A 12,726-nucleotide genomic window follows, 5' to 3' on the forward strand; every position below is an offset into this window, starting at 1 on the left:
GGGCTGGTGTGACATCCCTGGAACCTAAGCAGGGTGGGTCCCAAGGCTGGACTGTGCAGGGGTGTGGGAGCTGGGGACGATGTGACAGCAAAGGACGCCCTTTGACCTGGAGTGCCTGGTCCCCTCTGCATGGGCCCACCATCTTCAGATCCGGGGGGGGGCCCTACAGCTAAAGCAAGATTAGTGCACCCAAAGGATGGTGGACCGCAGCCTGTGATTGGCTCTTGGGTCCCTCTAGCTCCTATCAGGTCTGTCTCCGGGCATCCCACCCCCTTTGTTGCAGCGTGTCTCGGGATAGGGCAGGAAGCCACCAAGACCCAGCTGCTACAGGTAATTGCAGAGTCCTCCTCTTTTAGGTGTTAATCATCCCCACCTGGGAGAGGGGAAGCAGAGATGGGTTTCTAATTAAAAACCCATCTGATGTAAGCGGAATCTTCCACTTCAGCCAAAGGCCACTGATGGTATCCTACCATCTGAAGGGTCTTGTAGAACAATGAAAGATGATAGGAATCAAGAATCTGTGAGGCCTCAGATACAGAGAACAGACTAGTGACTGCCAAGGGGGAGGCGAGGTAGGCAGGTAGGTGGGTGGGTGGGTAGGGTGAAGGTCTGGGAGTTTGGGTTTTAGCAGAAGCAAACTATTATATATCAAATGGATCAACAAGTCCTACTGTATAGCACAGGGAACTATATTTAACATCTTGGGATAAACCATAATAAAAAGGATATTTAAAAAGAATGCATATATATGTATAAAAATCACTTTGCTGTACAGTAGAAATTAACACACTGTAAATCAGCTCTGCTTCAATAAAAACTTTTGACCTCAAAAAATAAATTAATAAACATAAGTGGGCTGAACACTATTTAAAGACTATCTGGCAAACTAGATTAAAAATAAAAAAGATCAACCTTCAAGATGGCATAGGAGTAAGACGTGGAGATCACCTTCCTCCCCACAAATACATCAGAATTACATCTACATGTGGAGCAGCTCCTACAGAATACCTAATGAATGCTGGCAGAAGACCTAAGACTTCCCAAAAGGCAAGAAACTCCCCACGTACCTGGGTAGGGCAAAATAAAAGAGAAAAAAGAGAGACAAAAGAGTAGGGATGGGACCGGCACCTCCGGGAGGGAGCTGTGAAGGAGGAAAAGTTTCCACACTAGGAAGCCCCTTCGTGGGCAGAGACTGCAGTGGCGGAGGGGGGAAGCTTCGGAGCCGTGGAGGAGAGCACAGTAACAGGGGTGCGGAGGGCAAAGCGGAGAGATTCCCGCACAGAGGATCAGTGCCGACCAGATCTCACCAGCCCGAGAGGCTTATCTGCTCACCCGCCGGGGCGGGCGGGGGCTGGGAGCTGAGGCTCGGCTTCAGAGGTCAGATCCCAAGGAGAGGACTGCGGGTAACTGTCAACACAGCCTGAAGGGAGTTAGTGCACCACAGCTAGCCAGGAGGGAGTCCAGGAAAAAGTCTGGACCTGCCTAAGAGGCAAGAGACCATTGTTTTGGGTGCGCGAGGAGAGGGTATTCAGAGCGCCCCCTAAATCAGCTTCAGAGATGGGCGTGAGCCGCGGCTAACAGCGCAGACCCCAGAGACGGGCATGAGACGCTAAGGCTGCTGCTGCAGCCACCAAGAAGCCTGTGTGCGAGCACAGGTCACTGTCCACACCTCCCCTCCTGGGAGCCTGTGCAGCCCGCCACTGCCAGGGTCCCGTGATCCAGTGACAACTTCCCCAGGAGGACACACGGCGCGCATCAGGCTGGTGCAACGTCACGCCAGCCTCTGAAGCCACAGGCTTGCCCCATATTCCGTACCCCTCCCTCTCCCCAGCCTGAGTGAGCCACAGCCCCTGAATCAGCGGCTCCTTTAACCCCGTCCTGTCTGACCAAAGAACAGACGCCCTCAGACGACCTACACGCAGAGGCGGGGCCAAATCCAAAGCTGAGCCACAGGAGCTGTGCGAACAAAGAAGAGAAAGGGAAATCTCTCCATGCAGCCTTAGGAGCAGCGGATTAAATCTCCACTATCAACTTGATGTCCCTGCATCTCTGGAATACCTGAATAGACAACGAGTCATCCCAAAACTGAGGTGGTGGACTTTGGGAGCAACTGTAGACTTGGGGTTTGCTGTCTGCGACTGACTTGTTTCTGATTTTTATGCTTATCTTAGTATAGTTTTTAGTGCTTGTTATCATTGGTGGATTTGTTTATTGGTTTGGTTGCTCTTTTCTTTTTTTAATTACTTTTTCATTTTAATTATTTTATTTATTTTAATTATTTTTTTTTCTTTCTTTTCTTCTCCCTTTTCTTCTGAGCCGTGTGGCTGGCAGGGTCTTGGTGCTCCGGCTGGGTGTCAGGCCTGAGCCTCTGAAGTGGGAGAGCCGAGTTCAGGACATTGGACCACCAGAGACCTCCCGACCCCATGTAATATCAATCGGCGAGAGCTCTCCCAGATATCTCCATCTCAACGCTAAGACCCAGCTGCACCCAATGGCCAGCAAGCTCCAGTGCTGGACACCCCATGCCAAACAACTAGCAAGACAGGAGCACAACCCCACCCACTGGCAGAGAGGCTGCCTAAAATCATACTAAGGTCACAGACACCCCAAAACACACCACCGGCTGCAGCCCTGCCCACCAGAAAGACAAGATCCAGCCTCATCCACCAGAACATAGGCACCAGTCCCCTCCACCAGGAAGCCTACACAAGCCACTGAAGCAACCTTACCCACTGGGGGCAGACACCAAAAACAATGGGAACTACGAACCTGCAGCCTGTGAAAAGGAGATCCCGAACACAGTAAGTTAAGCCGAATGAGAAGACAAGAAATATGAAGCAGATGAAGGAGCAGGTAAAAACCCACCAGACCAAACAAATGAAGAGGAAATAGGCAGTCTACCTGAAAAAGAATTCAGAGTAATGATAATAAAGATGATACAAAATCTTCGAAACAGAATGGAGAAAATACACGAAACGTTTAACAAGGACCTAGAAGAACTAAAGAGCAAACAAACAATGATGAATGACACAATAAAGGAAATTAAAAATTCTCTAGAAGGAATCAAGAGGAGAATAACTGAGGCAGAAGAACGGATAAGTGACCTGGAAGATAAAATAGTGGAAATAACTACCGCAGAGCAGAATAAAGAAAAAGAATTGAGGACAGTCTCAGAGACCTCTGGGACAACATTAAATGCCCCGACATTAGAATTATAGGGGTCCCAGAAGAAGAAAAGAAAAAAAAAAGGGACTGAGAAAATATTTGAAGAGATTATACTTGAAAACTTCCCTAATAAGGGAAAGGAAACAGTCAAGTCCAGGAAGCACAGAGAGTCCCATACAGGATAAATCCAATGAGAAACATGCCAAGACACATACTAGTCAAACTATCAAAAATTAAATATGAAGAAAAAATATTAAAAGCGGCAAGGGAAAAGCAACAAATAACATAGAAGGGAATCCCCATAAGGGTAACAGCTGATCTTTCAGCAGAAACTCTGCAAGCCAGAAGGGAGTGGCAGGACAAATTTAAAGTGATGAAAGGGAAAAAACTACAACCAAGATTACTCTACCCAGCAAGGATCTCATTCAGATTTGATAGAGAAATTAAAACCTTCACAGACAAGCAAAAGTTAAGAGAATTCAGCACCACCAAACCAGCTTTACAACAAATGCTAAAGGAACTTCTCTAGGCAGGAAACACAAGAGAAGGAAAAGACCTACAAAAACAAACCGAAAACAATTAAGAAAATGGTAATAGGAACATACATGTCGATAATTACCTTAAGTGTAAATGGATTAAATGCTCCAACCAAAAGACACAGACTGGCTTGAATGGATACAAAAACAAGACCTGTATATATGCTGTCTACAAGAGACTCACTTCAGACCTAGGGACACATACAGACTGAAATGAGGGGATGGAAAAAGATATTCCATGCAAATGGAAATCAAAAGAAAGCTGGAGTAGCAATTCTCATATCAGACAAAATAGACTATAAAATAAAGACTATTACAGGAGACAAAGAAGAACACTACATAATGAACAAGGGATCAACCCAAGAAGAAGATATAACAATTGTAAATATTTATGCACCCAACATAGGAGCACCTCAATACATAAGGCAAATGCTAACAGCCATAAAAGGGGAAAGCGACAGTAACACAATCATATTAGGGGACTTTAACACCCCACTTTCACCAATGGACGGATCATCCAAAATGAAAATAAATAAGGAAACACAAGCTTTAAACGATACATTAAACAAGATGGACTTAATTGATATTTATAGGACATTCCATCCAAAAACAACAGAATACACTTTCTTCTCAAGTGTTCATGGAACATTCTCCAGGATAGATCATATCTTGGGTCACAAATCAAGCCTCGGTAAATTTAAGAAAATTGAAATTGTATCAAGTATCTTTTCCAACCACAACACTATGAGACTAGATATCAATTACAGGAAAAAAACTGTAAAAAATACAAACACATGGAGGCTAAACAGTATGCTACTAAATATCCAAGAGATCACTGATGAAATTAAAGAGGAAATCAAAAATACGTAGAAACAAATGACAATGAAAACACGACGACCCAAAATCTATGGGATGCAGCAAAAGCAGTCCTAAGAAGGAACTTTATAGCAAAACAATCCTACCTCAAGAAACAAGAAAGATCTCAAATAAACAACCTGACTTACACCTAAAGCAATTAGAGAAAGAAGAACAAAAAAACCCAAAGTGAGCAGAAGGAAAGAAATCATAAAGATCAGATCAGAAATAAATGAAAAAGAAATGAAGGAAACAATAGCAAAGATCAATAAAACTAAAAGCTGGTTCTGTGAGAAGGTAAACAAAATTGATAAACCATTAGCCAGACTCATCCTTGATGAGAAAAGCTAACACCTATCCTTCTCAAACTCTTCCAAAATATAGCAGAGGGAGGATCACTCCCAAACGCATTCTATGAGGCTACCATCACCCTGATACCAAAGCCAGACAAAGATGTCACAAAAAAAGAAAACCACAGACCAATATCACTGATGAACATAGATGTAAAAATCCTCAACAGAATACTAGCAAACAGAATCCAACAGCACATTAAAAGGATCATACACCATGATCAAGTGGGGTTTATCCCAGGAATGCGAGGATTCTTCAATATATGCAAATCAATCAATGTGATACACCATATTAACAAACTGAAAAATAAAAACCATATGATTATCTCAATAGATGCAGAAAAAGCTTTTGACAAAGTTCAACACCCATTTATGATAAAAACTTTCCAGAAAGTAGGCATAGAGGGAACTTGCCTCAACATAATAAAGGCCATATATGACAAACACACAGTCAATATCGTTCTCAATGGTGAAAAACTGAAACCATTTCCTCTAAAATCAGGAACAAGACAAGGTTGCCCACTCTCACCACGATTATTCAACATAGTTTTGGAACTTTTAGCCACAGCAATCAGAGAAGAGAAATAAATAAAAGGAATTCAAATTGGAAAAGAAGAAGTAAAGCTGTCATTGTTTGCAGATGACATGATACTATACATAGAGAATCCTAAAGATGCTACCAGAAAACTACTAGAGGTAATCAATGAATATGTTAAAGTAACAGGGCACAAAATTAATGCACAGAAATCCCTTGCATTCCTATACACTAATGATGAAATATCTGAAAGAAAAATTAAAGAAACACTCCCATTTACCATTGCAACAAAAAGAATAAAATACCTAGGAATAAACCTACCTAAGGAAACAAAAGACCTACCTGTATGCAGAAAACTGTAAGACACTGATTAAAGAAATTAAAGATGATACAAACAGATGGAGAGATATACCATGTTCTTGGATTGGAAGAATCAACATTGTGAAAATGACTATACAACCCAAAGCAATCTACAGATTCAATTCAATCCCTATCAAATGGCAGTTTTCACAGAACTAGAACAAAAAAACTTCACAGGGCTTCCCTGGTGGTGCAGTGGTTGAGAGTCCGCCTGCGAATGCAGGGGACACGGGTTCGTGCCCCGGTCTGGGAAGATCCCACATGCCGCAGAGCGGCTAGGCCTGGGAGCCATGACCACTGAGCCTGTGCGTCCAGAGCCTGTGCTCCGCAACGGGAGAGGCCACAACAGTGAGAGGCCCGCGTACCGCAAAAAAAAAAAAAAAAAAAAAAAAAAGACAGTATGGTACTGGCACAAAAACAGAAATAAAGATCAATGGAACAGGATAGAAAGCTCAGAGATAAACCCAAGCACATATGGTCACCTATCTTTGATAAAAGAGGCAAGAATATACAATGGAGAAAAGACAGCCTCTTCAATAAGTGGTGGTCGGAAAACTGGACAGCTACATGTAAAAGAATGAAAGTAGAACACTTCCTAACACCATACACAAAAATAAACTCAAAATGGATTAAAGACCTAAACTTAAGGCCAGACACTATAAAACTCTTTGAGGAAAACATAGGCAGAACACTCTATGATATAAATCACAGCAAGATCCTTTTTGACCCACTTCCTAGAGAAATTGAAATAAAAATAAATAAATGGGACCTAATGAAACTTCAAAGCTTTTGCACAGCAAAGGAAACCATAAACAAGACAAAAAGACAACCCTCAGAATGGGAGAAAATATTTGCAAATGAAGCAACTGACAAAGGAGTAATCTCCAAAATATACAAGCAGCTCATGCAGCTCAATATCAAAAAAACAAACAACGCAATCCAAAAATGGGCAGAAGACCTAAATAGACATTTCTCCAAAGAAGATATACAGAATGCCAACAAACACATGAAAGAATGCTCAACATCACTAATCATTAGAGAAATGCAAATCAAAAGTAAAATGAGGTATCACCTCACACCAGTCAGAATGGCCATCATCAAAAAACGTACAAACAATAAATGGTGGAGAGAGTGTGGAGAAAAGGGAGCCCTCTTGCACTGTTGGTGGGAAAGTAAATTGATACAGCCGCTATGGAGAACAGTATGGCGCTTCCTTAAAAAACTAAAAATAGAACTACCATACGACCCAGCAATCCCACTACTGGACATATACCCTGAGAAAACCATATTTCAAAAACAGTCATGTACCACAATGTTCATTGCAGCTCTATTTACAATAGCCAGGACATGGAAGCAACCTAAGTGTCCATCAACAGATGAATGGATAAAGAAGATGTGGCACATATATACAATGGAATATTACTCAGTCATAAAAGGAAACAAAATTGAGTTATTTGGGGCTTCTCTGGTGGCGCAGTGGCTGGGAGTCCGCCTGCCGATGCAGGGGACACGGGTTTGTGCCCTGGTCCGGGAAGATCCCACATGCTGCGGAGCGGCTGGGCCCGTGAGCCATGGCCGCTGAGCCTGCGCGTCCGGAGCCTGTGCTGCACAGCGGGAGAGGCCACAGTGGTGAGAGGCCCGCGTACCGCAAAAACAAAACAAAACAAAATTGAGTTATTTGTAGTGAGGTGGATGGACCTAGAGTCTGTCATACAGAGTGAAGTAAGTCAGAAAAACAAATACCGTATGCTAACACATATATATGGAATCTAAAAAAAAATGGTTCAGATGAACCTAGGGGCAGGACAGGAATAAAGACACAGATATAGAGAATGGACTTGAGGACACGGGGAGGGAAGGGTAAGCTGGGATGAAGTGAGAGAGTGGCACGGACATATATACACTACCAAATGTAAACTAGATAGCTAGTGAGAAGCAGCTGCATAGCACAGGGAGGTCAGCTCGGTGCTTTGTGTCCATCTAGAGGGATGGGATAGGGAGGGTGGGAAGGAGATGCAAGAGGGAGGGATATGGGGATGTATGTATATGTATAGCTGGTTCACTTAGTTATACAGCAGAAACTAACACACCATTGTAAAGCAATTATACTCCAATAAAGATGTTAAAAAAATAAAGATAAAGAAGATACACTTCAAGTATCAGAGCATAAACCATTTAAATTAATGGGGAGTAATGCAGTATATACACCCTAACCAGAAATAAATGTGCATAGCTATATCATTGTCATGTAGATTTTAAAGCAAAATTACTACTAAATACATAGCACACTATATATTGTTGAGTACAGCAGGAAGATATAGCAAGTCTAAAATTTTATGTACCAGATGGTATAGCTTCAAAATATATAAAGCAAAAGCAGAACTAAAAGGACAATACATTGGAGATTTAAATACATCTCAATAGCAAAGTGAGCAAGCAGGAAAATCATGTAAGGATCTAGATTATTTGAATCACATCATTAATCAACCTGACCTAATTGATATAGATACAACTGCACCCAACAACTGCAATAAAAATATTTAGGTGGTCAGAACACTTCAACAGGAACCTCACAAATGAGGTTAACCAAATGACCAATAAGCATGCCTCAGAAAATTTCCATTAAAACCACAAGGAAATAATATTGCACTCCATGTGACTAAAACGATAAGAGCTGACATCACCAAGTGTTATCAAAAATGCGCAGCAACTGGAATGGACATACATTACTTGTGAGAGTTTAAAAAGATATGTCCAATTTCTAAAATTGTTTGCAGCATATATGTATGTACACCCTGTAATTCCACTCCCAGCTACTATCCAAGAAACATCCATCAAAAGACATGTGCAAGGATGTTTACAGCAGCTCTACTCCATGATAAACATTTGGAACAAATAAAATGTCCACCAAGGAGAATGTGTTACCTTCGTATGATGGAATTCTACAGAGTAATACAAATAACTAATTGATACAGGCAACAGGACACATGAACCTCACAATTATGTTGAGCAGAAAAGATAACCAAAGGCTCCCGCTGCATAATACCTTTATATGAGTTCAAAAATGGGCAAAAAGGAACCAACTCTACCATGTGTTGAGAATAGTGGTCAGTGCTGAGGGGGACATTTGGAGGCATTCTAGGGCACCAGAAATGTTCTGTAGCTTGAGCAGGGAGATGGCCTATGGGTGTAGACATAAAATACATTAAGCGGGCTTCCCTGGTGGCGCAGTGGTTGAGAGTCCGCCTGCCGATGCAGGGGACATGGGTTCGTGCCCCGGTCCGGGAAGATCCCACATGCCGCGGAGCGGCTGGGCCCGTGAGCCATGGCCGTGGAGCCTGAGCGTCCGGAGCCTGTGCTCCGCAGCGGGAGAGGCCACAATAGTGAGAGGCCCGTGTACCGCAAAAAAAAAAAAAAGCATTAAGCCATTGTGAGGACAAATACAAGTCAAAATTTTTTAACTTTAATTCCCACTCATGTAAACAGGCACAGAGACTTTCCTCTTCCCCCTTTAAAAAAAATCAGTTTTATTGGGGTATAATTGACAAAATTGTGGGATACTTAAAGTGTGCATCGTAGTGATTCGATATATGTACACATTGTAAAAGGACTGTCCCCATCTGGTTAATACATCCACCACTATATGTGATAACATATATACACACACATATTTTGGGGTGAGGAAATTGAAGTTCTGCTCCCTTATCAAATTTCCATTATATAAGACAGCGTCATCAGCTAGAGCCTGCACGTTTTACATCAGCTCCTCAGAGCTACACTAGGAACTGGTGACACGGATGTGAATGAGCAGATCTCACAAGCTTACGTGCTGGTGATGAAGATCATGTTTAGGAAATCCTTGTCTGCCTCGTTCAATCCTCCATTCCCAGGTACACGAGGCGCACATGATAACAGAACCACTGCTTCTATGTGAAATACAGGATTAAGTACCTTCGGGCCTCTGGTTACAACATTTTGGTCAACAAATCAATACGTAACCTTATTTTATGTGTGGGTCTGTTTAAAGACACCTTACTCAAAATATATTGTTGATTCACTAATGTTGAACTCAGCCTACAGCACTGTAACTCATGCCTGAAGGAAGCTTATATAACACACCTGTTTCTCTGGAAGACACATGACAGCCTTCAGGTGCTCAGGAACATTAGACCACACTTCAGGACTATACTTGGGTTTGTTAAACAGCAATGTCACACCCAAAAATTGGCACCAAATAGATCCACATAAACGACACTCGTATAGAGGATGAGAGCTGAACTTAAACAAGAAGGCAAAGAACTGCCTGGTCCAACCTCGGCTGGGAGTGTGTGTCGGGGGACTCAAATTTTTCATCTTTCTGTGCATGCCCAAGAATGACCAGGGAGAGTACTCCAAGTATGGATTTGGGGAGTTACTAATAAATTTCAGCAAGCAGCTGAATTCACAAACATGGAATCCGTCAATAAGGAGGATCAACCGTAATTAGTATCATGTGTGTTGAGTGTGAGGCGGGACTTTCCCCGCGACAGGAGCCATGAGATGATACCGTGTAGAACAGGCGAGCCTAGGAAAGGGAATTATAAGAGACTCAAAGGATGCATCAGATTGAGGCAAGGAGGGTGGAAAGGGTTCCAGAGCAGTGGTCAGTGAAAACAGGTGGGAGGGAGACAAAACAAGAAGAGAGAAATTCGTCTGCAATTTCTCAAAGACCTGTGGAGAATCTCCTGGCTCTAGAAAGCAGGAAGCTTCAAATGAGAGGACAGAGGTGCAACAGATTCCTGCTGATTAAGAAAACGCCAGCAACAACTCCCCATTTTCCGCTCCCCCACCCCAAGCTCCTGGTAACCACCGTTCTAGTCTTTGCTTCTAAAAGTTGGAGTCTTTTCGGTACCTCACAGATGTGGAATCTTGCTGTATTTTCCTTCCGGCACTGGTTTACTTCATCTAGGATAATGTTCTCCAGCGTCATCACACAAACGGCAGGGTTTCCTCCTTTTTTAAGGCTGAATAAAGTCCTATTGTATGTATCTCCCACGGTGTAAAGTGTCAGTTATGCAAGATGAATCAGTTCTGGGGATCTGCCCTACAGCAAAGGGCCCATAGTCATCAATACTCTATTGTACCCTGAAAATTTTAAGAGGATGGGTGTCATGTTAAATGTTCCTGCTACACACACACACACACACACACACACACACACACACAGGACACAAACATTTTGGAGGTGCTGGCTATGTCTATTCCCTTGATTGTCGTGTATGCCTGTGCCCAAACTCATCAAGTTACATGGGTTAAAATATGTGCAGTGCTTTTTCGTATATTAATTATACCTCAAAAAAGCTGGTTGTTTCTACCCACCCCACGACTTTAAATCAATCACAATAAAGCTGTTCTTTTAAAAAAAGAAAAGAAAAACCAAAGGAAGGGAAAGTTCGGAGCCCCATAGAAAGCAGACGTCCCTTACCGAGCAGACTTCTAATCTCACACAAGTTGCTAGATGGCGGATGCAGGGAACCTCAAAGAAAGTCAACCCCACGCCCTCCCCAGCCTGTGATTGGCCCTCGGGTCCAACTGGCTCCTATCAAGTCTGTCTCGCGGCGTCCCGCCCCCTCTGTTGCAGCGTGTCTGGGGATGGGGCAAGAAGCCACCAAGACCCAGCTGCTACAGGTAATTGCAGAGGCCTTCTCTTTTAGGTGTAAATCATCCCCACCTGGGAGAGGAGAGGCAGAGATGGGTTTCTAATTAAAACCCATCTGATGTAAATGGAACCTTCCACTTCAGCCAAAGGCCACGGATGTGAATACCTCTCCTACCATCTTGTAGAACAATGAACGACTAGAGGAATCAAGAGTGCCTGAGGCCTCAGATACAGAGAACAGACTAGTGGTTGCCAAGGGGGAGGTGAGGTGGGGGAGGGAAGGACTGGGTGTTTGGGGCTAGCAGATGCAGACTATTATGTATTGAATGGATAAACAACAAGGTCCTACTGTATAGCACAGGGAACTATATTCAATTTCCTGGGATAAACCATCATGGAAAAGAATATTAAAAAGAATGTATATATGTATAACTGAATCACTTTGCCGTACAGAGGAAATTAACACAGCATTGTACATCAACTACAATAAAAATTTTTAAAAGTGTCCTTGAGGCCTGAAAACCACAGAGGCAACCGCATCTAGGGACCATTTCTTCTCCCAATGCCAGGAAAACCACCTGTGAAACTGTTCCATCATAACACGGAGGCTTTTATACTGAAGTCAGGAACGAGACAGATGGTCTCATGGCCACCGCTAACTAATGTCCTGTTGGAGGTTTTAGCCAATTAAATTAGCAATTTTAACTACAATTTAAACTAATTTAACTCACCCCTGGAGGGAATTAGGCTTCCTGGCTCCTGTCAGAAACATCTCCCAAAGCAGAAGGAAAATGCACTTGGTCTGCCCCACCTTCCAACTTAATAAGCTCTGGGGATCCAGGAAGTTGACAATTGTAACTAATTTTAAATTTAAATCAGCAGTTACAGAAAGGCATAAGAATTGGAAAGGAACTGGTAAAACTATATGTGCAGATAACTTGATTACATTTCAGAAGACCCAAAAGACCGCAAGGAAATCTACTACCAATATATGTGTTTATATATATGTCTCTGTGTGTGTTTGTGTCATTTTCCTACCTGCTCTGTCTCTTGAGTCTCCTTCGACAGGGTCTATTGCTTTGGGACCCACATTAGGTCCCGGTGATACTGAAACCCTCCTTTTGCTTAGTAAGATTACATTCCAAATAGGGGAGATGCTCATGTGAACGAGATCACCCAATTAATTGCTCTAGATGTTTTCCGTTGGACGCAGCACCTTTGGGCTGACAGCAGTGTTAGCCCTCTGTGAGTTTGGGGAACACTCCAATCCTGTAATTTTCTAAAGTT

The sequence above is a fragment of the Monodon monoceros genome, unplaced genomic scaffold (assembly GCF_005190385.1).
Source record: "Monodon monoceros isolate NGI ecotype Baffin Bay Population unplaced genomic scaffold, NGI_Narwhal_1 Super_Scaffold_10, whole genome shotgun sequence".
NCBI lineage: Eukaryota > Metazoa > Chordata > Mammalia > Artiodactyla > Monodontidae > Monodon > Monodon monoceros.